Below are 25,577 nucleotides of genomic sequence, written 5' to 3'. Positions count from 1 at the left end.
AATCTACAAGAAATCAATAAGAAAATTCTTTGATCAATTCTCCAGTGTCTACCTTTTGGTTTACTGTGGGCAATTTTTTATTCTATTAACTCATATTATGGTTCAGCTAATAATACCTTTTCTATTCAAGTTGACATATGGGGTATCTGAACACATAGAGAGCAGAATTCAGTATTATAAACAAATAACCACAATTATAAACCCTACATTAACTGTAAAGCCACAGCTACCCAAACAAAGCATTAATGTTTGAGACAGCTCTGTACTTATTTGGCCCAAGACAACTGGCATAGGTTAGCAACAAAAGCTTTTTTCAAGATAATTATCAAACACTTCCACACACAGATGTGATCACTCCAAATGTAACTTCGCCAAAGTAGCAAGGTCACAGCTAATATGTTTCCAACATATATGTACAAAGCTGAAACATTTAAACATGTCTATTACTAGGCTTTTTATTATATCTTAGATCTTAGTCTCAGATTTAAATTTAGGATTTGACACAATGTTCACTGTAATTCCACCTAATACATTTTAGGAGTTCCTGAACTTATGCAGCCTTAAGCCAGAGATTCTACGTCCATTTTCATGAAATTCTTTGCCTTAAGCTTTCCTGGCTCCCAGTAAATTGAATATTTATTTCTCGATTAGTGGAAAACAGTTTTCTCTCCTTTGTAGCCACCCCCTTCCCCCATCCCCACATACTTGCAGGCTCCTTCTTCCTCCCCAACCACTTGCAGTCTCCCCCTTTTCCCCTAATATACTTTCAGCCTCCTTCTCTCTGCATTCTTGCAGCATCCTGCACCCCATGCCTAACCAACCAGCAATACAGTGATACACTCACTGCGGAAATTTTTATTCTTGGCTGCCCCTTCAATGACAGTCTGGTTCTCACTTGCATTTTCACATGAGAGTAAGAAACATCCTATGACTGGGGGAGCAAGAGAAGTGTAGTATGTGTGATTACAGAAATGTTGTCTCAAATTTGTTTCTCTCACTCCCGTGGGATGGCAGTAGCAAACTTGCTCTGATTCGTGACTGGACCTAATCTGCGACTGTTCTCCCCCAAACCCTCCACGTCATTTTCTAGGAATTTTGGGCAGTTCTCTTGCTAGGAATAATGGATATTGTCATTTTTTTCTCTCTAAAAAACTAATTGTTAACTCCAAACACAAAAACAAACCCATATATACTAAATTTAGGATTTAAAAAACCCAAATTTTTTGGGTAAGTGATAATAAAGGACATAAACACATTTACCTCAAGAGTGGCGAGAATGTGGACCTCACTACTAAAGGGTGTGGTTAGCACCCATGGGCAGAGTGAAGGGACAACGGTTTAGAACTGAGATGAGGAGGAACTTCTTCAGACAGAGGGTGGTGAATCTGTGGAACTCCTTGCTACAGAGGCAGTGGAGGCCAAGTCATTGAGTGTATTTAAAACAAATACAGCCCAGTTCTTGATTAGTAAGAGGATCAAGAGTTATTGGGAGAAGGCAGACGAGTGGGCTTAAGAAACATATCAGCCACGATTGAACGGTGCAGCAGTCTCAATGGGCCGAAAGACCTAATTCCCCTCTGATACCTTATGGTCTTATAGCTGATGTGCGCCGTGCACAGATAAAGAGAAACCTGACAAGCATAGGAGAGAAAAGAGAGTAGAGGATCACAATGAGAAGGCTCAAGTGGAAGATAAACACTAGCATGAACAGCTGGGCTGTATGTCTGATCAGTGCCACACATCCTACGTAATCCACTGGTCATCAAAAATACAACATAAATATAGCTCTTTATTTCCTTTGATTCTGCATTTAAACAACTAACACTATGACAGCCATAAAAATAGAAATAACAGCTTCCCTGTGTCTTATATTTTCTAAATGTTTGCTCCATAAGATAGGGAAAATACAAGAAGCATTGCTTTCAACAAATTAAATTTAGTGATCGTTTGATTGACGGGGGTAGTTCAACATTCTTTCATCATGACAACATCGCACATCTATTTTGATGCTATTCCATTCTGTGTTTCTAAGCAAGAATTGCCAAGCAGCATTCTCGGAGATGTCCTTTAAGTGGAGCAAAAGGCAATTTGCTAAGCAATTAGAAGAATATAAGAATTCCCAACTTTGCTGGACATTAAGAGCAAGATTCCAATGAGTTCAAAGTTTTATTAATCCTCTAAGACAGAGCAAAAATCCAAATTCAGGAATCTGTAGAAAACACTTAAATGTTTTCAATATATCAACTTTGCTTCTGTCATTTAACAGGCTCTTTTCACAGATTTATATTCTTAAGTAAGGATCAATGCTATCAGAAGAATTACTAGTCATAAGGTATTTTCTGATTGTGCCCCAATTTGATTTGGTTTGATTGTTCTGCGTTTTCTTTCAAACGGTGAGCCAGAATTGGGCTCTGCTACAGCAAGTTAGCGAAAATCAGCAAGACAAGCTTCTCACAAAAACTGGCAGCCACACTTTACCAGATCTTCAAGGGTGCGATTTTTGAAGCTTGGTTGCATTTATGCCATTGAGTGAATCTATCAGAAGGAGACTTTAAACATGTGTGTTCTGATGCATTGCAGTACATGTACTCTGCAAAGGCACAATAACCAAATAAGCAGTTTTTGCTAGCTGTGGGGTAAAATGCAGAACTGTAAGATAACTTCGAAGCAACACTGTTTTTACTATAATGCCGTACAAAGCCAGGCACATTGTCCTAATCCACAATATATGCTTACTTCTAAAGTATTCCTGTTCAGACTGAACCAGGGATATACCAACACACATCACTGTATCAACAATAAAAGCTTCAGCGGTCTGTAGGAAACAGTGCTGACATTATGTCCTCATTACCGAAACATGGCATTTCTGGACTGTCTGCAATTTATTAACATAATTGCAAATGACCTCGTTTCTACTGCACTGAGGAGTGGAATAATACCACCCATGGAACACAGGATTTCTGATCTGATCTTTCCTTTACTCACATGGTATTAGTGCCACGATCTCCATGAAGCGGCAGTGTTAAAGTGCATTGTGAAAATACATTGCAGTTATTCCGTAGGAATATAAAGCTGATCCACACATAGAATTAAAGCACATCAATTAATTTTCTGGTCCTTTTCATTGTGTAAAATTTCTGATCCATTCAGATGTTCGCCTGAGTGGCTTTCTCACAATTAATTGCATAGTGATTTATTTTTTTGTCGAGAACTGTCAATGCAGCAATTTCAGCATCAGATAATTAATTGTTTAAAGATCAGCTTTTAGAGATACGTACTTAATTTACATCCATTGCAAAAATTAAACAAGTAGACAGCCAGTATCCAAAAAATTAGTTTTACTTGAAAAGGCTGGAATAGGAATTTGCCTTAGAAAATGAGATGAAACAGTATTGATTCAGTTGGCCTTTAGACAATAGTTGATGTTCAATTCCATTGATATTAATGAAATTACATATCAGGTATCATATAGAATGGATGGCCAATCTGGTACAGTTCCAGATAATTTTTTCCATTCTCATTCATGAGAAACTGTTCAACAATAACTAAACAATGATCCATTTCAATCTACTATTTGTTAGTTTCTAACATATTAGGTATTTTATCATAACATTAAATATGAATCATTTGTATTGCAATCATGAAGAGATTTTTGGAACACGTCACTTGTGCTATCGCAGTCTGCTTAAATTCGTAAAATAAGGTTTTTGCACATTCTCTCTGTTTATGTGTGGGTTTCCCCCAGTGCTCTCATTTCCTCCCACAGTCCAAAGGTGTTCAGATGGATTGACCATGCTAACTGGCCCAGATTGTTCAAGGATGTGCAGGTCAGGTGGATTAGCCATAGGAAATGCAGGGTTCCAGGCAGAGGGTAAGGGGGTCGGATCTAGGTAGGATGCTCTTCAGAGGTTGGTGTGGACTTGTTGGGCCAAATGGCCTGCTTCCACAATGTAGGGATTCTGTGAGGAAAATATGAAGTATTTGGAAAATTTGAGGGCATCTTGTGTCATTTGTTCAGTGACAGAAGCTAAGACTGTTCCGCTTTAAACAGTGCACTGTGAAAAATTTCCATAAGCAGGCACATACAAACAACCCTTCAAATACATCCCTTACAAACCTAAATGTTACTCTCTTCTACTTTGACAAAAATAGTCAACTGCTATAATTCAGGTACTTTGATAATCTGCAGTAATTTTGCAAAATATTCTAGATGCTGGAAATTTGAAAGCAAGAACCGAAATGTAAATGCTTTGTTCAAAGAAAATCCAGAAAAACATAGGTATACGCGGGGGTGAGGCCAGATCAACAGAGAAGCACCAGTAAGTCTATCAAAATTTTATATCTAAAACCACTGAGTAAATGTTCTTAAACTGAATGTTGTTTCTTCCTCCACAGATGCTGCTTGACCCATTAGAGATAAAGAACTAGAAATACCTTTGTGTTAGTGATAATGGGAACTGCAGGTGCTGGAGAATCCAAGATAACAAAGTGTGGAGCTGGATGAACACAGCAGGCCAAGCAGCATCTCAGGAGCACAAAAGCTGACGTTTTGGGCCTAGACCCCAATACCTTTGTTTCTAGTTTTGTACTGTTCTGTCAGACTGTTTTACTTAGTTGAGAGGATCAGCTTCTGGTTGCTGTAGATTAACTTGCTGTGAATTAAAAGTGCAAGTGAATTTACTCAAGAGATAATAAATAGGATTGATTGGACTTTAGGACTTTAAGACACATTTTCCAGAAAAGGAAGACAACAATATGTAGTTTGTTATAGTTGGCAATGAAATTCTCCTTCCTTCAAACAGATGGTGTTGGGTCAAACGGCAGGGAGGCCCGTCACTCCAATTTGTTCCCTATCTTCTGGACAAGCATTGGCAACTGTTGGCCACAACAGCAGGTGCAGGACACACAGGCTGACTTGTCCCAAAAAGTGATTGTTATAAATACAATGATAGAACAGAACTGGTTAACAGTCGGAGATGGATGATACAGACAGGAAGAGGAAAACTCCTTTGCCTAGATGAAGTCACCATTCTGCCAAAGCACCCTGTATTGAAAAAGAAGGTTTGAATATAAAAACAGAACAAACTAAAAAGCAATCTTGAACATGTCCTAACAGATCAATTGTTCTAATTCCAGAAATTAATAGTTTGACCAACTTGATATTTGAGATCAGTTTTCCAATAAAGAATTAAGTTAACACTTATAGTCATTCTCTTTAATTAAAAGCTTTGGATGTAAGTCTTCAACTTTTTCACAAAGCAAGTTAGGATCTAGATTGCCCTACCTGGTATTGTATCTGACTAGAAATAATGTACGGGATAGGGAAGGTGGTGCCATGTCATAATGCTCATTGGAGACCCAGTACAGATAATGATAGAAATCATAGAATCCCTGAAGTGTGGAAGCAGGTCATTCAGCTCTTCAAGTCCACACAAACCCTCTGAACAGCATCCCACACAGACCCATCTCCCTACCCTATCCCTGCACTTCCCATGGCTAATCCACCTCTTTGGACTGTGAGAGGAAACCAGAGCACCCCAAGGAAACCTATGCAGACACAGGAAGAATGTGCAAATTCCACAGACAGTCAGTCACTTGAGGGTGGAAATGAACCTGGGTCCCTGGCCCTGTGAGGCTGTGCTAACCAATGAGCCACCATGTTGCCCCATATGATGAGCTGAATGGTCTCCTTACACACTACAACAATTCTGCAACTCTGATTTCTAAAATATGACATAAAAATCTACATATTTTCAATAAGTGAATGTGCCTGTTTCAAATGTGTATATTACATATAGAACAATTTGAGAGGCTCTATGTATAATAACAATTGAGGTGTATCATTATATTGCAGTGTCTATTCACATAAACTGTGACATTAAATGGGAATATCAGAGGGAGATAATCCAGGCTGAAACTGATAAGCCAGATGGTGCCATCAAATAAGCCAAGGGTGCTCAGCATGATTCAGCTGTTTCTCTATGACCTGCTCCACATCAGACTGCGTGATCACACAAAATTCAGTTCACCATAACAAGCCAATAACACTAGTGAGAAAATATTCGAGCAAATGCCAGCTGTTAAAATAAATTAACCAGTGAATCTAGTAAATAGTATTTCAAAATTAAATAATAGTTATCAACCATTATAGCAGTCCACTCAAAACTTACAGGAAAATGTCAACCCAATCTTACTCTGACCACCAGAGTAACTAATTGGAAAAAGGAAGCTTATTGCCTGGCTTCTCTCTTGTCATTGATCTCAGGTACCTACTTGTTAATAGCAATCTTTTAACAAGTGTTCAATGCAAAGCAGTATAAAACGACAGCAGTCCTTTACACAGTTTTCTGATTAGAAATATGTCCCTCAAGCCAATATCAGAATGACAGTCTGGCTTCCAATAGCAATGTTAGGAAATATCAGCACTTGTTAATAGGCTCATAGACTGGTCAAAGCTATGAGTCTATCATGGTCGCAAATTCTCTCTTGTATTTCCAGTCCCGAAGGCACAAATATCCCTCACGTCCCTGGCTTCAGAGCATGCAAACCCGTGACTCAAAATGACGACATTATGCAACTTAATGGACTGCACCCAAAGTTCCTCACAATTTCATTGAAGACCAGAGACAGAACGAGCATGAGTGTGCCAATGTATTGCTGCTGTTAATATAATTTTAAAAAATAACATTTTCTCTCACTGCACAAGGGCAATCATTGTAATTGATCTGGTTTATAGGTACAAAACTACTCATGTAATGAAACAAGCGACCAAAGTTAACTACACTCTCAAAAGCTGTTGCAGAAAAGTTTTGTGAATGCTTACTGTTTGTTTACTAATTCATACTGTGTTCTAGATCTAAAAGTAGGTCCAACCCACCGTGCTGAGGTGACCCCCATAAACAGGGCAAGGAGGCAAGTCCTGAATCCACCGAAGCTGGGACAAACATCTAACTGAACACTATTCTGATCCAAGATAATAAAATGTGAGGCTGGATGAACACAGCAGGCCAAGCAGCATCTCAGGAGCACAAAAGCTGACGTTTCGGGCCTAGACCCTTCATCAGAGAGGCTCTCTGATGAAGGGTCTAGGCCCGAAACATCAGCTTTTGTGCTCCTGAGATGCTGCTTGGCCTGCTGTGTTCATCCAGCCTCACATTTTATTATCTTGGAATCTCCAGCATCTGCAGTTCCCATTATCTCTGATACTATTCTGATCCACATTGGCTGACCAGTCAACTGTGTTGACCAACTCCATGTGCAAGGTCCCAGCAATTGAACTAGTAGCAGACATGCAGTTTTACATGCAAGTTGCAGCATGAAGCTATGACAAGGTGATGGTAGGGGTTCCAACTTCTGTGACATGGCTGACAATGAATCTCTCCTGATCTTGGCACCTGTGGTGAGGATTTACAAGATTATACTCAAGCTGTTAGCCGCCATCAAGTCCTTGAATGGGACTCAAATTCAGAACTACTGGTTCAGAGGCAGAGGCATAATCACTGGCACCATAAGACCTCCCTCAGAGGCTACATGAAACACACTTAGAGCCTTCAATAATGGTCAGCAAACACAGAAACGGTAAGCAACTGTCATAGTTTTCTTGGAAACACAAGCACATTTTCCCTGTCTTGTCAGCCAAATTCCAGAGTTTACAAAATAGCTTTACAAAATCAATACTGAGCAATACAGCACGGTGGCTCAGCGGTTAGCACTGCAGCCTCACAGCGCCAGGGACCCGGGTTTGATTCCACCCTCGGGCGACTGCTTGTGTGGAGTTTGCACATTCTCCCCGTGTCTGCGTGGGTTTCCTCCGGGTGCTCCGGTTTCCTCCCACAGTCCAAAGATGTGCGGGCTAGGTGGATCGGCCATGCTAAATTGCTCATAGTGTTCAGGGGTGTGTGGGTTATAGGGGGATTGGTCTGGGTGGGATGCTGCAATGGGCGGTGTGGACTTGTTGGGCCGTAGGGCCTGTTTCCACACTGTAGGGAATCTAATCTAATCTAATCTCATTTCAAAAATCAGTCTGATGAAAATGAACATGAGTGACTTAGCAACTTTGGGTTTTAAGGGATTTTGCACACGTCACGCAATGAGCCATGCACAACATCAGACTACGAGCATCCTTCCCACCCCCCTCACCTCAGTAAAGATCTCACTGCTGGGGACTTTCAACTCTTGAGCCTTTGGGGAAATCCCACTATAGTACATTCAACTACTTCACAAATTGGATCAGTGGGCTGTCATTTCAGAAGCCACTCAAAATGTGGGCACAGAATCTAGTTTGGCACTAGTGAGATAAAAAGGGGAGCTGAACTGTCAGAGGTGTTATCTTTCAGACAAAATGTTAAAGTCCAGACCTGGCTACCTGCTCAGGCAGCTTTTAAATAATTTGACCTCTTTTTTTTGTCAAAGCAGGCTGCCCAGTGCAGTAATGTACTGGACTACAGCCCTCTTGCTGAACTATCATTCTTTAAAAAAAACTCATTCCTTGCCTCAGTCACCACTTGCAACCTTTGTGCTGCATTTTTTCTACACTCTGGCTGTATTACAATAAGTATTTGTTGGCTGCAAAGTACTTTTCAGAGTTCTGGGTTATTAAATCACATGTAAGAATGATGAAAAAAGGACAACGTCTAACATGATAGCAACTGATGTTTTGAACAGGAGCTCCAGTAACTATAATTTCAATTCTTCTCCTTCAATCTCATCACCCCAGAGAGAAATTGAAAATAAAAAAAACTAACATTTAATGCGAGTTTTTTTTTAAAAATCAGAGAAGCAATAATTATGTATGTTTCTGTCGCTACCCAGTAACTATTCTTAAGTACAGAGCTCTAAGGAAGTCCAAGTCCAACTTACACATGAATGAATATCTAAGTCACGAATACCTAACAATTTGCAAAGAAAGCCTCCACATTACTCAGTTGGGCACCTCATTGATGGAGAGGGGTTCCATAAATACACTTTCGTATATAATTATCAGCAACGTTGCTTTATCTTTTCCTGTCTTTTTCTTCCACGCCATGTGATACACTTGCAGAATGCACTTAGCTGCCAGACTGAAATACTCATTATTCATGACAGAGTCAGGTGGAGCTCTGCAAAGATATATAAGGAGTTATTGGGCTTGACGGGACTACAGCCTTGCAGATGTTTAGCGCTGTTCCTGTCATAAATCGATAGGGACAGCTGGATCTACGTTAATCGATTCAGCCCGTTACAGACGAGTGATCGGGACTCAAAGAAAAATCAAGAACGATGGTTTTTTAAAGCTCTCCTTCAATACCTTTTGGAGGATTGCTTCGTTTTGTTATAACTGACAAAAATAAAAACTTCATAACCAGATACTCTTTCCAATACTGGAAACGTGAATGTGTAGCAGTAGAAGGTATTGCTACGACATTCTCATATGTGTTGTCTTTAATGATTTAACAGGAATTCCAATTAAGCTATAACGATGATTTGATGCTTTCAAAAGATGTACGAACTGAAGGCATTCAAACCTCAAAATCTACCGTTGTCATAAGTAACTCAGACAGTTTTATCACTATTAAGTTTTGTGTAAGCAAGAAGTCAATCTCGTTTGATCCAGAAAAAAAAAGTAGTTCCACTTGCAGGCTGCATTCCCCAAGAGCAGATGAGCTTAGTTTGTTTTAGATTTGTATTTGCTATCGATTCAATGCGTTTAACACTGAACATGAAACTACAGATAATATACGAAGTGGTAGAATGGTTGGGAGCGTGAACGGTTTGTTAGCCTTGTACCGACGCATATCCAATGTCACCGTGGCTTCAGAGTCCACTGGTGGGAACATTTGCTACACGGAATTATTGCAAATGTCCTAACCTAGGATTCACGGCGACAGAATAGCCGAGACTTCAGATGGATTTATCACAGAGCCGTACTTCTCTGTCCCCGTCCCTGACACTTGCCCAATTTCAAATCAATTTCACAAATTCCAGTCGTCCTCCAGTAAGTTTTCAGAATTGGCAATGCATTCACAATGAATTAGGAAACATGGAGGGAGAAAGTGGATGATTAAAGAGAAAAAAATCGACGATCTACACACTCAGATAGTTTGTTTCAAAAATCCACAGAATTTATTCCCTCTCATCCCCCTTCCTGCTGTAGTTTCACCAGATGAAAGCAATTCAAATAGGCAGAGTATTTGCAAAAACAGACCCAGTCAAGGTCACCTCGTCGATTTAACTGTTGACACCATCCCAGGCCCTGATTTTTAATGAGGCAATTCTGCAAAAGGTTTTGTTTTTGCGGACAGTGAATAGGGATGGAGTCAAGCGGGTGCAGTGAAGCCGCAGTTTGCAGCCAGCAGTTTGCTCATTGTTCTACAGTTTACACCGCACTGATGAAAGAGCGGAAGCAAGATTTTTACGAAACACGAATATTTATTTGATTTCCTTACTGCGCAAACAAAATTGTGTAAACAGGGTTGAGGAGGTGCACTCTCGAGCTTATTACTGATAGCAAGCAGATCCCAAAGGCACAGAGCTACGACTTAATCCGCTGCCGTCTCAAGGAGTGAGTGAATCAGTCACAGCATTTAGTTTTGTTCTTGGTGGCGAACTGCGACCTTCCAGCGCTGCTTTCAATCTTGGCAGCTTTGGGACTTTGGTGCTATTCACGTTCAAAGAAAGCCTCCCGAGCAAACAAAGGAAGCGGTAGCGCTCAGTGCTGCAAACCAAGCACGTTTTTAAACCATCCCGAACAAGTGCTGTCTTCCCAGGGAGACCCTCCCATTGCAAACACTGCCACCCCGCACCCAGACTGACAACTTGGACCAGATGAAACAGGCTGGGTGTTTAGAAACCAGCAGCATCTTCCCCTCGGAAATTACCATATGAAAAGGCCCCTGAGAAACATTTCCTAGTCAAATTCTGCTCAGCACTCGGGCGCCTTGAGAAAACAACGACTGGACTTCTCTCCCTGGAAGGCGGGATTCGATACTTTATAATCGCCCGTTTTCATTTGCAGACGCGCTGTGAACAGCACTATAACCAACCCCCCTTACCCCGCGGGAGATTCGCAGAGCTGAAGTATAGATAGTGACAGTGGGGTTAAGCAGCTCAACACAGGACGTGGCAGCGTCATGACTGCAACCCTTTCCAATCCCCAGGGTCCACAATGCCCAAATCTTACAGCATTTCATCGAGTGCTGTCAGTGGTTGGGGTGGGGTACTGGAGTGTAGAATGTGCAGTGGGGATTCCAAGTCGATCACCGAGACTGGCTCAGTATCAGGGATTGAGGGCTGGGGGTGCTTGTTACAACAAAAAAAACGGCAGAATAAAGCAGCACGTGAAGTAACACTTTGGTAGGAGAAGTATAATGCAGAGAGTACGCTGAGAGAAAGGGAAGTGGTTGCATTCAGAGGGGTCTCTCGCCTTCAAGTTAACAAGCCACTAAGAAAGTAAAAAAAATTAGCTTTTGTTACAAAATGATTACTTTGTAAGTGCACGTAGAATTTGTCACAATTGTATAGGACACTGGAAATGTCTTGAGGGACTTGCCAGTGATAATCATACAAATTACAAGGAGTAATCCATTGCCTCTTGGAGCCTGCTCATACTTTCAGTAACATAGCGACTGATCTAGTTCCACCACAATCATGTTGCCTCTGACTCTTCTAAACTCCAGTGGATACAAGTTGAGCCTGTCCAATCCATCCTCATAAGGCAAACATGCTCACTCCAGATATTGATCAAGTAAATCTTCCCTGAACTGTTTCCAACGCTTTTACATCCCTCCTTAAATAAGGGGATCAGTCAACACAAAAGGGGAAAGATTTAAAAAAGGATCTGAGGGGTAACTTTTTCCATGTGATGTGCGTACGAAACGAGCCACCAGAGCAAGTGGAGGTGGGTACTATTACAACATTTAAAAAGGCATCTGGATTGGCCCATGAATAGGAAGGGTTTAGAAAGATAACGGCAAAATGCAGGCAAATGGGACTACGTCAGATTGGGATGTCTGGTTGGTGTGGATGAGTTGGACTAAAGGGTCTGTTTCCAGGCTGTATGACTCGATAACAGATCACCTCAAAACTCTATATTCCTTTCACATTCTACCATTATTGCTGGTGGGCAGTTAAACAATTGATGGAAGATGTTTCCACAAACTTCACATCCTCAATCATGGCAGAAACCAGTATGTATATAAAAGGACTAGAAAATTTGCAACTATTTTCAATCAAGTATATGATTCCAACTCAGCCTACTCCCGAGATCACTACAATCACAGAAACCCATTCAAAATGAACTCTATACCAAGAAACAGTTGAGCACACATGGTGCAGAAAACTCATGATAATCAAGCTGCACCTTCTTACATAAGCAGGTACTAGAAAATATTCAGGCTTGCACTAAGTCACAAATTACTTTTATACCACACAAGAGGCAGATAATGACCAAATTAGAAACAATCTAATTACTTCCTTTGGCATTCAATGGCATTGTCATCACTGAAACCGTCACTTACAACTTTCTAGGATCACCACTGACCAAAAACTAAATTAGAACAATCTTAAATTCTGTGGCTACAACAGCAGGTCGGGGGATGGGAATTCAATTGTGAGTAACCTACCTCCTGCCTGCTCAAAACCTGTCCACTGTCAACAAGGCAGAAGTCTGGAGTGTAATGGAATACCTTCCGTGTGTTGATGAGTGCCCCTCCAACAACACTCAATGATTGAAACCATCCAGGCCAAAGCAGCCCATTGGCTTGGTACCCCATCACCACTTTTCAGCATTTATTCCCTCCGCCGCTCTACACTGTAGTTTCATTGTTGACAATCAACAAGATGCACCTTAAATACCAGCCCTGCAATGATGTCCACAACAAGTAATAGACACCTCCACAAGGCATCAAATTAATTAATTTTTTTTTTAAAAAGTGTCTGCTAGGAATTAACATCCACACATTAGGGAAAAAATGTGAGACACTGCATCAACTTTGGGCATCTAGTGCAGTTTGTGAGTACAGACCTAGTGTACAAGCATTTCCCTAGTTACAGAAGGGGAAGGTTTGCTCCATTTGTCCATTATAGAAAAATCAAAAGCATTTACAAGGAACACAATTTCACTACAACAAATGCACAAACATAAATCTGTCTAAATCGACAAAAGGTTACATCTGCAGAAAGATATAAATAAAGTTTTACACACAATGCAGGCCTTAAAAAACATAAGAACAGTGTGCATGGTGTAAATCTGAATTGAAAAAAAATTGGAAAATAGAATATCAGGTAGCATCACTCTCCACAGATGCTCACTGCCTTATTGTTTATTTCCATCAAATCTTATCAACTTGAATACAATCATTTCATGTTTCATATATCCTTATATAACCAATATTTGAACCATTTCTATTCTTCACCAATTCATGAAACCTTTGTTTAGCCTGGGCTGTTCAGCTGGGGCAATTGCATGTTTCTTTGAAGTAGCTCTCAACATAGCTTCAAATCCCAAATGATTACTAGAAATGAACGTTAGTTTCATTTAAAATTCAGGTCATAATCAGGCTGTTGACTCCGATTTTTAGATTCCTTGCTGCTTCCTTCCTGACATCTACCCAATAAAAACACAGTCAGTGCACATGGTTAGTGAGAAAAAACTTTTCTGGAGAAAATCACCAAAGCAAAATCAGCCACAATGAACTAGTGGATAAAGATTTCTTCTCCACAACCCCACAGATGCCACATAACCACTGATCATTAAATGATCATTTGTAAGACAAGTTTCCTTGAAAAAAAGACTTGCTAACACTCAAGATCAGAAGTTTCTGACATAAGAAAATATGCAGTAAGCATTTGATGTTTTAGTGCTATTAGTATGGGTATCATTGATGTGATCAATTAGGAAAATTGTGTATGTATGAGGGAATGCTTTCAATGGATTAAGGGGCAAAATTATCTTAATGTAAATTTTCTAATGTTTGAATTCTGAGCAAGTCCATTTCAATTTGATACCAAATCAAAATTCAGATCAGCATTTAATATCCAGACCCAGTGTGAACTACTATACTGGAGGGGTGAAGCACCACCTCAGAAACCACAGATAAGTGTGCAGATAGAATTAATTACAAACTCTGCGTTCCTTTTCAGTGACTTCTGTCATTCAATAATTGACAGGTTTATGACAAGACAGCAATACCAGCCTTTGTAATGACAACAATCTCTTAACTCTATAAGTGCCACACTTCACAGAATGTGCCAATTGTCTGAATGAATTTACTTTTAACCCGTCAGTATGGACCTGACACAGTTCTCTCTGCGTGAACTCTGAAGCTAAGTCTTTTACAATGATTCAATCAGAATGATTTGACTGCAAAACTAGGATATTTGCCTGCAATATTACAAACTGACATTGAGTGCTAGATTTTTTGATTGCCGTTAACTACTCTATTTTAAAGAGGCTAGCGCTGCAGGTGTAAGAGCACTGTTCAAGTGCTTGAGTAAAGTAATCAAACTTCTTATTTATAGTTTTGCAGATGTTGCAAATTGGTAGCAAGCTAAAGCTTTGTTGAATTTGACGGATTATATGCGGACTTAAAAAAAACATGCTTGTGTCAATAGAAACGTGTCCTGCAAGACTCACTACAAGTCCTATATGTTTTCAATGCTGGACCTTCTCAGTCTGTCAAAGGTAACACCTTTTTTCAGTTGCCTGCAAGCTCTGGCCTTAAAACAATATGGGGTCAATTTCAATTTGCTTTGCCTGGTACTAACATGTTGAGCTGCTAAAGCATCTGTTTGTTTCAGATGACAAATCCTTTCTGATATGCTGGGTTCAAGCGCAATGACTTCCATTTTAGATTGGAACTGGAATGTGTGCCATGCACATGATGATTCTAAAGGATACCTGCTACAGAGGTCTGGAAAAATTGGCTTTGTTTTGTTTCTGAGAAAGCAAGAAGAGCAGGAATGTTTTTCCAAGCCCCTTAGAATCAACCTGGGCTGCTGTCACTCAGCAACACTACTGTGGTTGCAACCCCACCCCATATTTATTTGCCAGCTCTTATCAATGCTGTATCAGAATCCCAAAGGGGCTGTAGTTAGTCTTTGGTGGTAGCACAAAAGGAGGGATTTTTTTTTCAAATAAACTTCCCACGTGGCTTCATGGATAGATTTTCTGCTGCTATTCCACTGTGTCAGAGAGATCAGGATTGCCCCATATTCAGAAACTATCATGCAGTTAATTTTCTTATCTCGTCAGTGTGGTGACTGGCATGTTCAAATTGACAGTCTGCTGGCTGTAGTGGTGATATGGGTGTGAGTTGCAGATGTGAGTAACCAAGGTTCCACACATGATTGTCATCCAGTTGTTTTACTGTGAAGGCCACTGAGTGAGAGCCTGCTTGGTATCAGCTGTGATAGGGTTGCCCCTACTGCCACAATGATCATTGCCTGCTATCGATATCTACAGTCAATTGAGAAAATTATTGTAGCCATAAAAGGTGAACAAAAACCACCCAAATAGCGCCCACCACCATGATAAGGAAACAAAATAGTTAGGTTTGAGCAAGGATGAAAACATTAATCACAGTATTAGTCCAATACTGTAACCATTTTCAGGGTACTTGCATTTTGGTAATTGATAATATTTAAAAGAAATTGCGACAAGTAATTTTTGTGATTGGAATCAGAAGTTCGTGTCAATCTGTCAACGTAGCAAGTGTTCATTCACAACACTGAAATGACTTTTATACAACACATTTCACAATGAAACATCCCAGCGCACCATTAAATTACTTGCCTGAATTGAGTGATTTATGTAGGTTAACAGGACAGCCGTTCTGCAGCTCATGCGCAATGAATCCTCATTATTCTTGTAATGTAATTGATTTTATTGATTTAAGGAGTTTGGATAGAATCAACATCTACAACCTTTTATCACACTACCCTTTGCTGCCAAGTGTTCCCACAACAAGATGCAATGCATACATTCAGACATTAGAGGGTAGTATGTCCACTAAGCTAGCAGAATTCAGGCAGCCTTCTTTTCCTTTATGGCTCCAATTCTCAAGGTCTATACTTTTGATTAACAGTTACAAGTGTAATTGACATCTTTAGTGTGAATGGCACCCATTGAGAAATTTCCTTATTCACTAGTAACCTGAAACATATCCTTGACAAGTATTTTTCACAGCAAGCCGTGGATCTGATTTTTTTGTTGAAAACTACAAGCCATTGTCTTTATAATTAACAAAGGATTTTTCCCAGCTTTTATACCACAGATTTTTGCAAGGTTTGTAATTTTCATTCAGAACTGCACTGATTAAGTGCCCGTAACAGACAGAGAAAACTATTGAAAAGAATTCCTTGCTGCCCTTACAGATTCACTTTTTGAACAACCTGTCCAGGTTATGACATGCCTTTGGAGCAGGTAGGACTTGAAACAAGGCCTTTTGCCTCATTATCAATGCACCACAAGAATGTGCTTGCTGCCCTTATATATTCTATCTCACTTTCCCAAATGCCAAAGGACATTGATTGGATACTTGCACTATTACAAATCAAGTTGCTCTGTAACCATTATTCAAATTCAACCCTGACATCAAGAATTGGTTATGGTATTTGGCCATGGAAGTCCTTACAACTGAACTCTTATCCAGTCTCACTCCATGATCATGTACAATGAACTCTTTCACAATTATTTTCTTCCCTGCTCAGAAATTGAACCCAATTGCAGCCACTACACTAAATCTCCTCAGCCTAGGGCTAATAATTGAGTTTCAATTAGGCAACTAACTTTTACATCTTCAAAGACTGTACACCTGAATTTATTCAGAAAGCTATATGTGCTTTGCACTGTTTGAAGTGAAATATCATCTCAGCTGTTGCGTGTTTTATCTGGTCATGAAAGCCATAACTTGTTAAAAGTCAAGGTTTATGCCTCTTTTCTTGAACACTTGATTGCTACTTCCATATTGTGTGGCTGGGACAATGTGTGTTTCGGCATGCTTCAAGAAAATCCAAAGCAAGCATTTGTAATTCAATGTTATTAGTGGGTTGATTTATTTGGCAGATACGTTTAAAAATTGACAACACAATAAAAATGCTGCAAAAACTGATAATGACATTCATTATTTGCTGTTGTCTTGGATGACCGCATTTAGATTTTTTACTTCTGCAAGTCTACAAGACTGATTTTATAATTTGTTGGAAAATTATTTTTCCTCTAATCATGTGAGATCTGTATTTTTTCCCACTGTGATAGATGGGTTTGTTAGTTACAGCATTTGCAATACCAATTCAAGTGTATAGCATTTTCAAATATGTGTTTTAAGATTTCTTGCACCATGACTTTGCAGCATCTTACACACAGATGGGGTGAATTCTTTCATCTTGCCAATGAATTGGTTCTAGTTCATTATGTGATTAAAATTCTCACTCAGTAGGGATGTTAAAAAGCTTTGCTCTGCTGCTAAGGATTCTGCCTGTTCATGTTTGGTAAATCTGACTTAACATGCTTGCATTTGATTAAAAGTTATCCGGAGCCAAAAATCAGCATTTACCAAATGAACAAAGTACAGGCAGAGTCATAGAAGCTTTGACTAAATCTTGTCTTCCTAGTATTGCTTGGAAGAGAAGCCAAAAGTTGATTTATTCAAAACAAGGTACACAATAAAAAAAAGGTACATTAACCACATGGTGGTTCAGTGGTTAGCATTGCTGCCTCATAGCGCCAGGGACCTGGGTTTGATTCCAGACTTGGGCAACTATCTGTGTGGAGTTTGCACGTTCTCCCTATGCATGCGTGGGTTTCCTCCCTCAGTCCAAAGATGTGTAGGTTAGGTGGATTGGCCATGCGAAATTGTCCAGGGATGTGCAGGCTGGGTGGATTAGTGTTGGGAAATGCAGGGTTATAAGGGATAGATTGGTGGGTCTGGATGTCATGTTCTTTGGATGGTTGGTGTGCGCTTGATAGGCTGAATGTTCTGCTTCCACACTGCAGGGATTCTATGATTCCACAATGCCACTTGTCAAATAAACTGTTCTAATATTAGACCATATGCTGCAATGTCAATGTTACTTGTAAATAAAGCATCAAAAGAAAAAAAGCTGTCAAACAGAACATATATTGACATCAGCCATTCATTCTCACACATACCCTCAGAGATGGTGTCGCCAACCTTTAATCACTAGGCTCAAACAGTTTTTGCAGCCTTATTAAAATGTTTACAGATGGCTCTTTACCCAGTTCTCACTCTCGGGGTGCAGTATAGGCAGTCAGCAGTACTCTTGCAAATATTACTCAACAAGCAAACAAAATCAACAAGATTTGTATAATCAATGATAAAGAAATACACAATCCACTAAAGACGATAATGTGGGGTGTACGGAGACCAATCCAATAAAGGGCCGTGAAAGTATGCTGCTTGTCAGAAGATTGCAAAATATTAGACCTAAAGTTCTTCCTTAAGAACGCCGACATACCCAAGAAATATTTGCATTTTAAAACTCTATAGATATATATTTTGATCAAACCAAAGAAATCACAAACAACCTGACATTTGCAGATATATTTACGACCGAATACTGTTGCTGCAAGGAACACAACAGAACCGAACTACAGTCAAGTGCAGAGTAAAATAAAGATGCATCCGGTAATTAGAGCTTACGAAATAGCTCTATGATTGCGAGCGAAGAAATCGTTCAACAAAAGTAACACAACAGCTACAGAGAAGCTCAACTTACTTTTTGATGATACAATAGCAACATTCTTGTCTGCCCTGCTATATTCAACAGCAGCCCGAGCACTTTCAGTGCAGAATCAGGAGCATTCGACAGTCAGGTTTATGTACGCAACCCCCGTGAGCATGGCCAGCCTTTGATCCCGTAACGTTTCACTCATATCGGATCACAACATCACAATTTTTTTTCTCTTCAAGCACATCTCAATGAAAGGATTGCAAGGATGCATTTTATTACACCACTGCAACCGAATATATTAGAACAATACTGGGCTTGGTTAACACATTCCTCTCCATAGTAACGTGATAGCTCAAAATGGTACAATGCACGAATCGCAGTATCAAAGAGTCCCACCTTGTATCGTCGTCTCGACTGAGATTTGAACTCAGCCGGCCTCAGCGTTAGCGCCAATTCTTGGTCAGGCCACCAGATGGAGCACTGAACAAAAAGAGGGCCAAAGAGGGAAAACTGGAAGGACCAGCAAGCCCCATCCCTTTGGCACAACATGGGTAGGGGAATAGAATGCTGATCGCACCTCCCACGATCACACAACCCTTTTCTGAAAGGGCAGTCATGATTCCTGCACCAGCATTGAGACAAGAACATAAGGGTGTGGAACTTATACATAAACACACCCTCATGTATACAAACACCAACATCCTCAGACATGGACGAGGCTCTGCTTAACAAAATGAGCCAGTCTGTCACTCAGTCGTGGCCTATGGGAAAGCCACTGAGCAGTTTGCTCAAAAAGCTGGGTTAACACTTCTAAGTGCCAGACACATCCATATGGAATATCTGTTTCCGGCATAAGGTTGTAATGAGAAAACACAGCATCTGCTGATGAATAATCATGAAATCATGACTGGCTTCTTCAAATACTCAATGCTGATTGGAGAGCCCATCATTTTACTCTACATGTGTCATTTGATAAATAAAATGTTTCTGCTGCCTAAACGAACCAGCAGCAGTTTAGCAAACGAGAGTCAAGTCTCCTCACCCAAAGTTCAACACAGAGGCAAAGATAAAAGGAAAAAGGCCCCTGAAACACTGAAGCTTCTTTAATTTAAAAACAATGAAAAAGGTCCAGATTGCTGCCAGAAAGGCTGTGAACATGTGGCCCAACTGTATTTCGAGCCATTCCCAAGACACCAAAACACTATCTGAGGCTTTGAAACTATGGAAACTGAATAAATAAAGTAGCTTCCATGATTAATAGATGAAGATCCCTAGCTGAGCCAGAACTCAAGACTGTAGAATCCACACGTACACAGACCCAATTTTGACAGGGCACATTCTTCCACTCTGATTTTGTTTTGTGGTTGGTCATTGTTGACTACCAGATTCACTTAACCTTCCCCTGCACATAATGATACTCAAATATCAGAATATGCACCAACTCAGGTCAGCTTAATTCTGACGCTGGCTGTGCGAAGGCTGTCTCTGGAGATAACTTCCACTGCAGTCAAGGTATCCTACCCGCCGCACGCTTCAGATTATTTTATCAACATGCGGATCAAGTATTTCTTGAAACAGGTTTGTTTACCTCCTCCCCACCCCGCCGCCCCCGCCAACACTTCACAACAGACAGTGGAAGCCAAAAGGAACGTCCCCTCCGCAGCCCCTCCCCATTAAAATTTGCTCGGTACCTGTGATGTTATTCCACACAGTATTTTGGATGCAAAAGCAGCTGTTGGGCACTAACCCCTGGCCTGACCCCATGCTCCGCGCTTCAGATCCACCCCCAGCTCAGAGAAAGACTGCCCGACACTTGACGTGCACAGCTAGTCGCACACATTGCAATAGCAACTGAACGACCAAACTTTCACTCGCTCTCTTTCCCCGTCCGCTCACACAAGGGACCCTCCTGTTTCCGGGCATTTAATATCTCCAACTAAGCTACTGTCAGACCAGACCAAAAAAAATACAACACGTGGAGAATTTGCAAACTTACGCTCTCGTTTGTTTTTAAATACTCAAAGAAGTTCCTCTCCCCTTCATACATATAATGTAGCAATGCTACATCCCCGCGTCCACTCCCAGAGAACGGAGCGAAGCCAGCGGTCCACACACTGTACAAATCTGGACGCTTGCTTCGAAATCCTGGATCCTCACCTACTCCGCCTGTCCAAGCCCTTTTGTAAACACAATCGGGCTCCTAACTAGTATTATCAAGTCTTGGCAAATAGGAAAATATATTCGTACGCTCCGGCGTTCAAAAATACTGTCTTTTAATAATCACTGTTCAAAAGAAACAAAACGAGGTCGCGAGAATTTTGAAGGCAAGTTTAGCAATTGACAAGTAGCCAACCATTAGATTTTGCTTTTTTAAAAAAAAAGCATAGTGCTTTGTGCACGATCGTTAAGTACCAGATAGAAAATTGATTTATTCTAGGAGGAAATAATATTAAGACTGGACTCAGCATTTAACAAGAACAAACATAAATCCAAAGGCGATATTTAACACCAGTAGACAGTTAGCACCAATTCTCTGGAGCCTACTGTCAGGGGCTGAGGATCAGAATCTCAACAGAGCTATCAGCCCCAGCGACAATATACACGCGGCTCCCCGTGGGTATGATCACTGGTGAGAGGGGAACAATTAGTTGAACAAATCTCATGGTAAGGCACACACAAAATAACAAAGAACCGGTGCTCGCAACATACAGAAACAAAAAGAGGCTAGTATCTCTGGAAGGAACAGTACAGCACTCTACCTTCTAGGTTTGGGGAGTCGAACCAGCGGCACTGCTGCCTCATTAGTAATCCATTTAAGGCTGGCTCTGGCCAATGTGATCCACACACACAGTGCCTGTCAGGCGCTCTGAGGATGCAGATGCCTTGTCTTGACAAGGGGGGAACAGTATCACGGTTGTTCGCCCCAACCAGACCGACAGCATGGGGAACTTCTGCTGCTCCAAAACAAAAATAACAGATCCCCCTCCAAACCCCCCCCGGAAATCCACTCGGGAAAGCTTCGTCAATTTCGACCCGATTACCAAAGCGGGCGGACTTAGGTCAAGTCGCAGCCGCTCTCTTCTCCGGGCTGTTGGGGAAGGTTATAAGTCTCCAGTTCCTCGTCCGGTATCCTGTCACAGCAGGCGAACACGGGCTTGGACACACACGCTCCGAATCATCTTAATTGGAGCTGTGGAGGGCAGGCAGGCTGTGTGCTGAGCGGCTGCCCCACTCCTTCCCCCTCATCCTTGCCTTCCAACTCCAGCTGTCACTGGCTATCCGATTTGGAAGGAGACGGCACTCAAATCCAGGACTGGATTCCTTCCTATGGACCGGATCGGGACGTTCGCACACGGCAACCAGTCCGCCAGTCGCAGCCCAGACCGGGTTCTAGATCCTCTGAAACATTTATGGAGGCGTTTGGAGAATGAAATGCTCACTTCCCGGGAAGTGATTAAACAGATCCCTTGAAAGTCCATTGACACTTTGGAAAATGACTCCCTGCCTAGGCTTACTTTGAGGCAACCCATTTTGAAACAGTTAGGTTGGCGGAGATGTCACCTATTAATGTTTGTAAACAATACAAGGTACATGTCTCTTCTTAAATAGCAGAACAAAACGTTACATTTTGGTCGACTCAAAAACAAACTCTCGCTCACAGCGACAGAAGAAACCTTTCTATTCTAAGTTCCACTCTTGCCCCTCTTTCCATTTGATTTGCATATTTTGCGCTACCTGAGCTTTTTTTTTGAATTTTCCGAATTAAAACATTTTACTTGCATCCAGCTACTCCTCTAAATAAAAATCTGCAAAAAAGAACTTTTTAAAAATCCCGTTCAAATGCTGGAAATTCGACATAAAAACAAAACGCTGCAGGGAGAAAAACAACAAACTGTAAATAGAAATCATGTCACTAACTTGTTTCTGCCTGTTTTTTTTGTTTTAATTGGCAGTTTGGATGTAGACGCTTTATCAGGCATCAACAAGCATTTCAAAAAGGGTTGAAATAGGAGAGGGGGTTGGGGATAATTAGCAGAGGCAATAAGTGATTGAAAGACCACCGATATGAAATGACCTGCGAACTGCTTCATAAAAAAACGTACAAATAGAGAAAGATGGAAAGACGACGAAGTCTGAAGAAGTAGAGAAGCGCGCAAAAAAAACTCGAATTCCAGATCCGAAGTTACATTATTTTGTTCAATAAAGCACATTTATAGAGAGGAAAGGATTGTTTCATTTTAACTACACCACAGTTTTCGCCTTCTTCCGGTCGCTGCAAACCAATTATTCTGGCGAACTACCTTTGAAATTGCTGCAGGTCCCTCACCCGGTTTTCCGGGGTAACTGGGCCAAATTAATGGCTGCAGAACTACTGCGAATAAAGTACAATAAGATAGCGCAGTGGTAAGTGTCCCTACTTTAAAATCAGGAGGTCTAGGTTCAAGTCTTACCTATTCCAAGTATGTAATAAGAAATTGACCTGGGGAAAATAACAGACACGTCCGGCAGTATCCGTGGTGGTCTAATTGGAGCTGGATCCTTGTTGTCAGGCGATATTTAATTTGGGGCCAGTTTAAAAATTCAAATAAACCTGCACATACCAAACAACGCAATAGCGGCTTTCTTCCACCACAAAAATCCATACTTTCAATGTCTCAACCACGACCCTTTTGTGCTTTGAGCATGAATGAAACATTCATTCCACGTGTACAATAAATAATACGTATTTACATGTAAGATATCATTCAATTATGCACGTGGGTCGTTACTTAACCCAGAATGCATACGATGTATATCAGTATTTGCTGCCAAAACAAAACCCCTCCACAAATCAGAACCTCAATAACCCCGACTGTTGCTGTTAATGATTTTTTTCCATTGTAAGGGTGGCAATAATGACTCAGTGGTTAACATTGCTGCTTCACAGTGTTTGCACTTTCTCCCCGTGTTTGCCAGGGTTTCCGCCGGGTCCTCCCACTGTCCAAAGATGTGCAGATTAAGCGGGTTTGGCAGGGTAAAAATGTCCCGTAGTATCCAGGGATGTGCAGTTTGGGTGGATTAGTCATGGTAAATGTGGAGCTACAGGGATGTGCGCTATCGGTTCCGGATGGGATGCTCTTTTCTAGGTTCAGTGCATGTCGAACGTCCTCCTTCTGCACTGTATGATTCTAAACTGTAGGCAAATTCCCAAGGAGGAAATCGGTTAGTTCCACGCTTAGTGCAAGGTTGACACTGAAGGGAAAATAAAACTGAATGGCGCAGTCAGAAGGAAGGGGGAATGGATGTCTGAGAGTCAGGGAATATAACGATGGTAAAAAAAATCAGAGAAGAGGTAGAACTTTTGGTACTGCAGACAGATGCTAGCCTAGATATTTAAGCAAGTTAAAATGGAGTGTGGCTTAAACATTAACCTTGGATCCAGAAAAAGGAATGTTATAAGAGGAGACAGAACAGGTTGGTTAACTGGACAAGATGGTTGGATACCTTGAGTTTTGCCCAAGGGTCACTGGACTGGAAACAATAACTTTGTTTTCTCTTTCCAAGTTGCAGCCTGAGTTTCTGAGACCTGCTGAGTTTCTCCAGCAACTTCTGGCTTTGATTCAAATCTCCAGCACCTGCAATTCTCTGTTTGATTTTGGACATTTGCAGTCACTCTTGAATTAGAGGACGATATCACGGTTCCTACTGAGCATCTACACCTAACTGAACAGGCTCATTTTTGAGCTAAAAATCTTTGGACACACAGGGCAGAATTGGGCTTAGTGGATTTGTTTTGCTTCATGAATGAAAGGCTGGGACTGAAAGCATGACACAGCTTTATGAAACACTTGCTGCTACCCAGAAACACGTTTGTCCCAATACGCACAATAACCTTTATGCAGAATGACTGTGTGCAGATTATTAATGAGGGATTCCTTGGTTTACAGCCATTGCCAATCCTCCAACACCATAGGACTTGGGAAATGGGCCCTTTAGTAGCCTGTGCATTGCTTTTTTTTAACAGGGAGACCTTGTCAACTGCTGATCAGATTCCAGAGACGTATTAAACTACAACAGGTCCCAATTGGCCCCTACAGTCTTTGCACTTGATGTAACACTGTCTTCCTTGCCTGTTTTGCCATTGAAGACTTTTTGGGGATTGCAATATGTCTGCCTTCCCAAACCACCACCACCACACCCCATCCCTGAACCTGCTGCAGTGAGTGCTCCTACCATAACCAAGGAGGTCAGATGAAATCATTTGAGAGACGCTCACAGTGTACAAGTCTCTTCATTACGTTAAGATAGAATACCCAGAAAAGCTTGTATGTCATGAGTGACTATTGCATTCATTATATATTTTCTTAAGTTGATTGAAAATCTGAATGACGCACTTTGATTTTACTTTTCACAACTTAATAATTTCACCCATGTTGTAAAACAGGACTGCATAAGACTGAGCTAGAAAGTTAAAATCTATAACTTTCTATTCAAGCATGCCAATGTACTCATTAAAAAAAGTTGCTGGTTTTATATCTTCAGCATTTGTCTTTCTGTTTCAAATTTTCATGTCCTTCCATTTATTTACCTTCAGCATATGAAATACTGTTGAATAAACCTATACTTTAAGTTTTAAAGCCAATATAAAGTATTTACTTCTGTATTGTCAACTCTAGTTTCATTGGTAACACGCTTTTTAATGAATCATACGATTCCGGGTTCATGTTCCATACCAAGGTTTAAGTCAAAAATCAAGGCTGACAGTTCAGTGTACAACTTTTCAAGGTGATGCCTCTTGGATAAGAACACAGCCCCTGTGTGCTCTCTGGGATGGGCGTAAGATATCATGTGATACTACCTTAGAAAGAGTTGGAGGCTTGTCTCTAATTTCCCATTTAGTCCTTCACTCAACGTCACAAAAACATACT

At 40.8% G+C, this 25,577-nt stretch overlaps 1 protein-coding gene across 14 annotated transcripts in view; it reads right to left on the bottom strand.

The window, feature by feature from the left end:
• Nucleotides 1-23,288, bottom strand: part of LOC125450934 (semaphorin-6A-like) — a 102,128-nt gene extending 78,840 nt beyond the window's left edge. For 4 of the 14 annotated variants that reach the window (XM_048527394.2, XM_048527396.2, XM_048527395.2 and 1 more), the window contains exon 1: nt 21,429-21,959. The gene's annotated coding sequence lies outside the window, so the exon portion shown is untranslated. The other 10 variants (XM_048527387.2, XM_048527398.2, XM_048527397.2 and 7 more) reach the window with 8 other exon arrangements.
• Between the last annotated feature and the right edge of the window lie 2,289 nt (nt 23,289-25,577).

Source organism: Stegostoma tigrinum, chromosome 3 (genome assembly GCF_030684315.1).
Source record: "Stegostoma tigrinum isolate sSteTig4 chromosome 3, sSteTig4.hap1, whole genome shotgun sequence".
NCBI classification, from domain to species: domain Eukaryota; kingdom Metazoa; phylum Chordata; class Chondrichthyes; order Orectolobiformes; family Stegostomatidae; genus Stegostoma; species Stegostoma tigrinum.
Note: the sequence above shows the minus strand (reverse complement) of the source record. Positions and strands in the feature narration are given on the sequence as shown.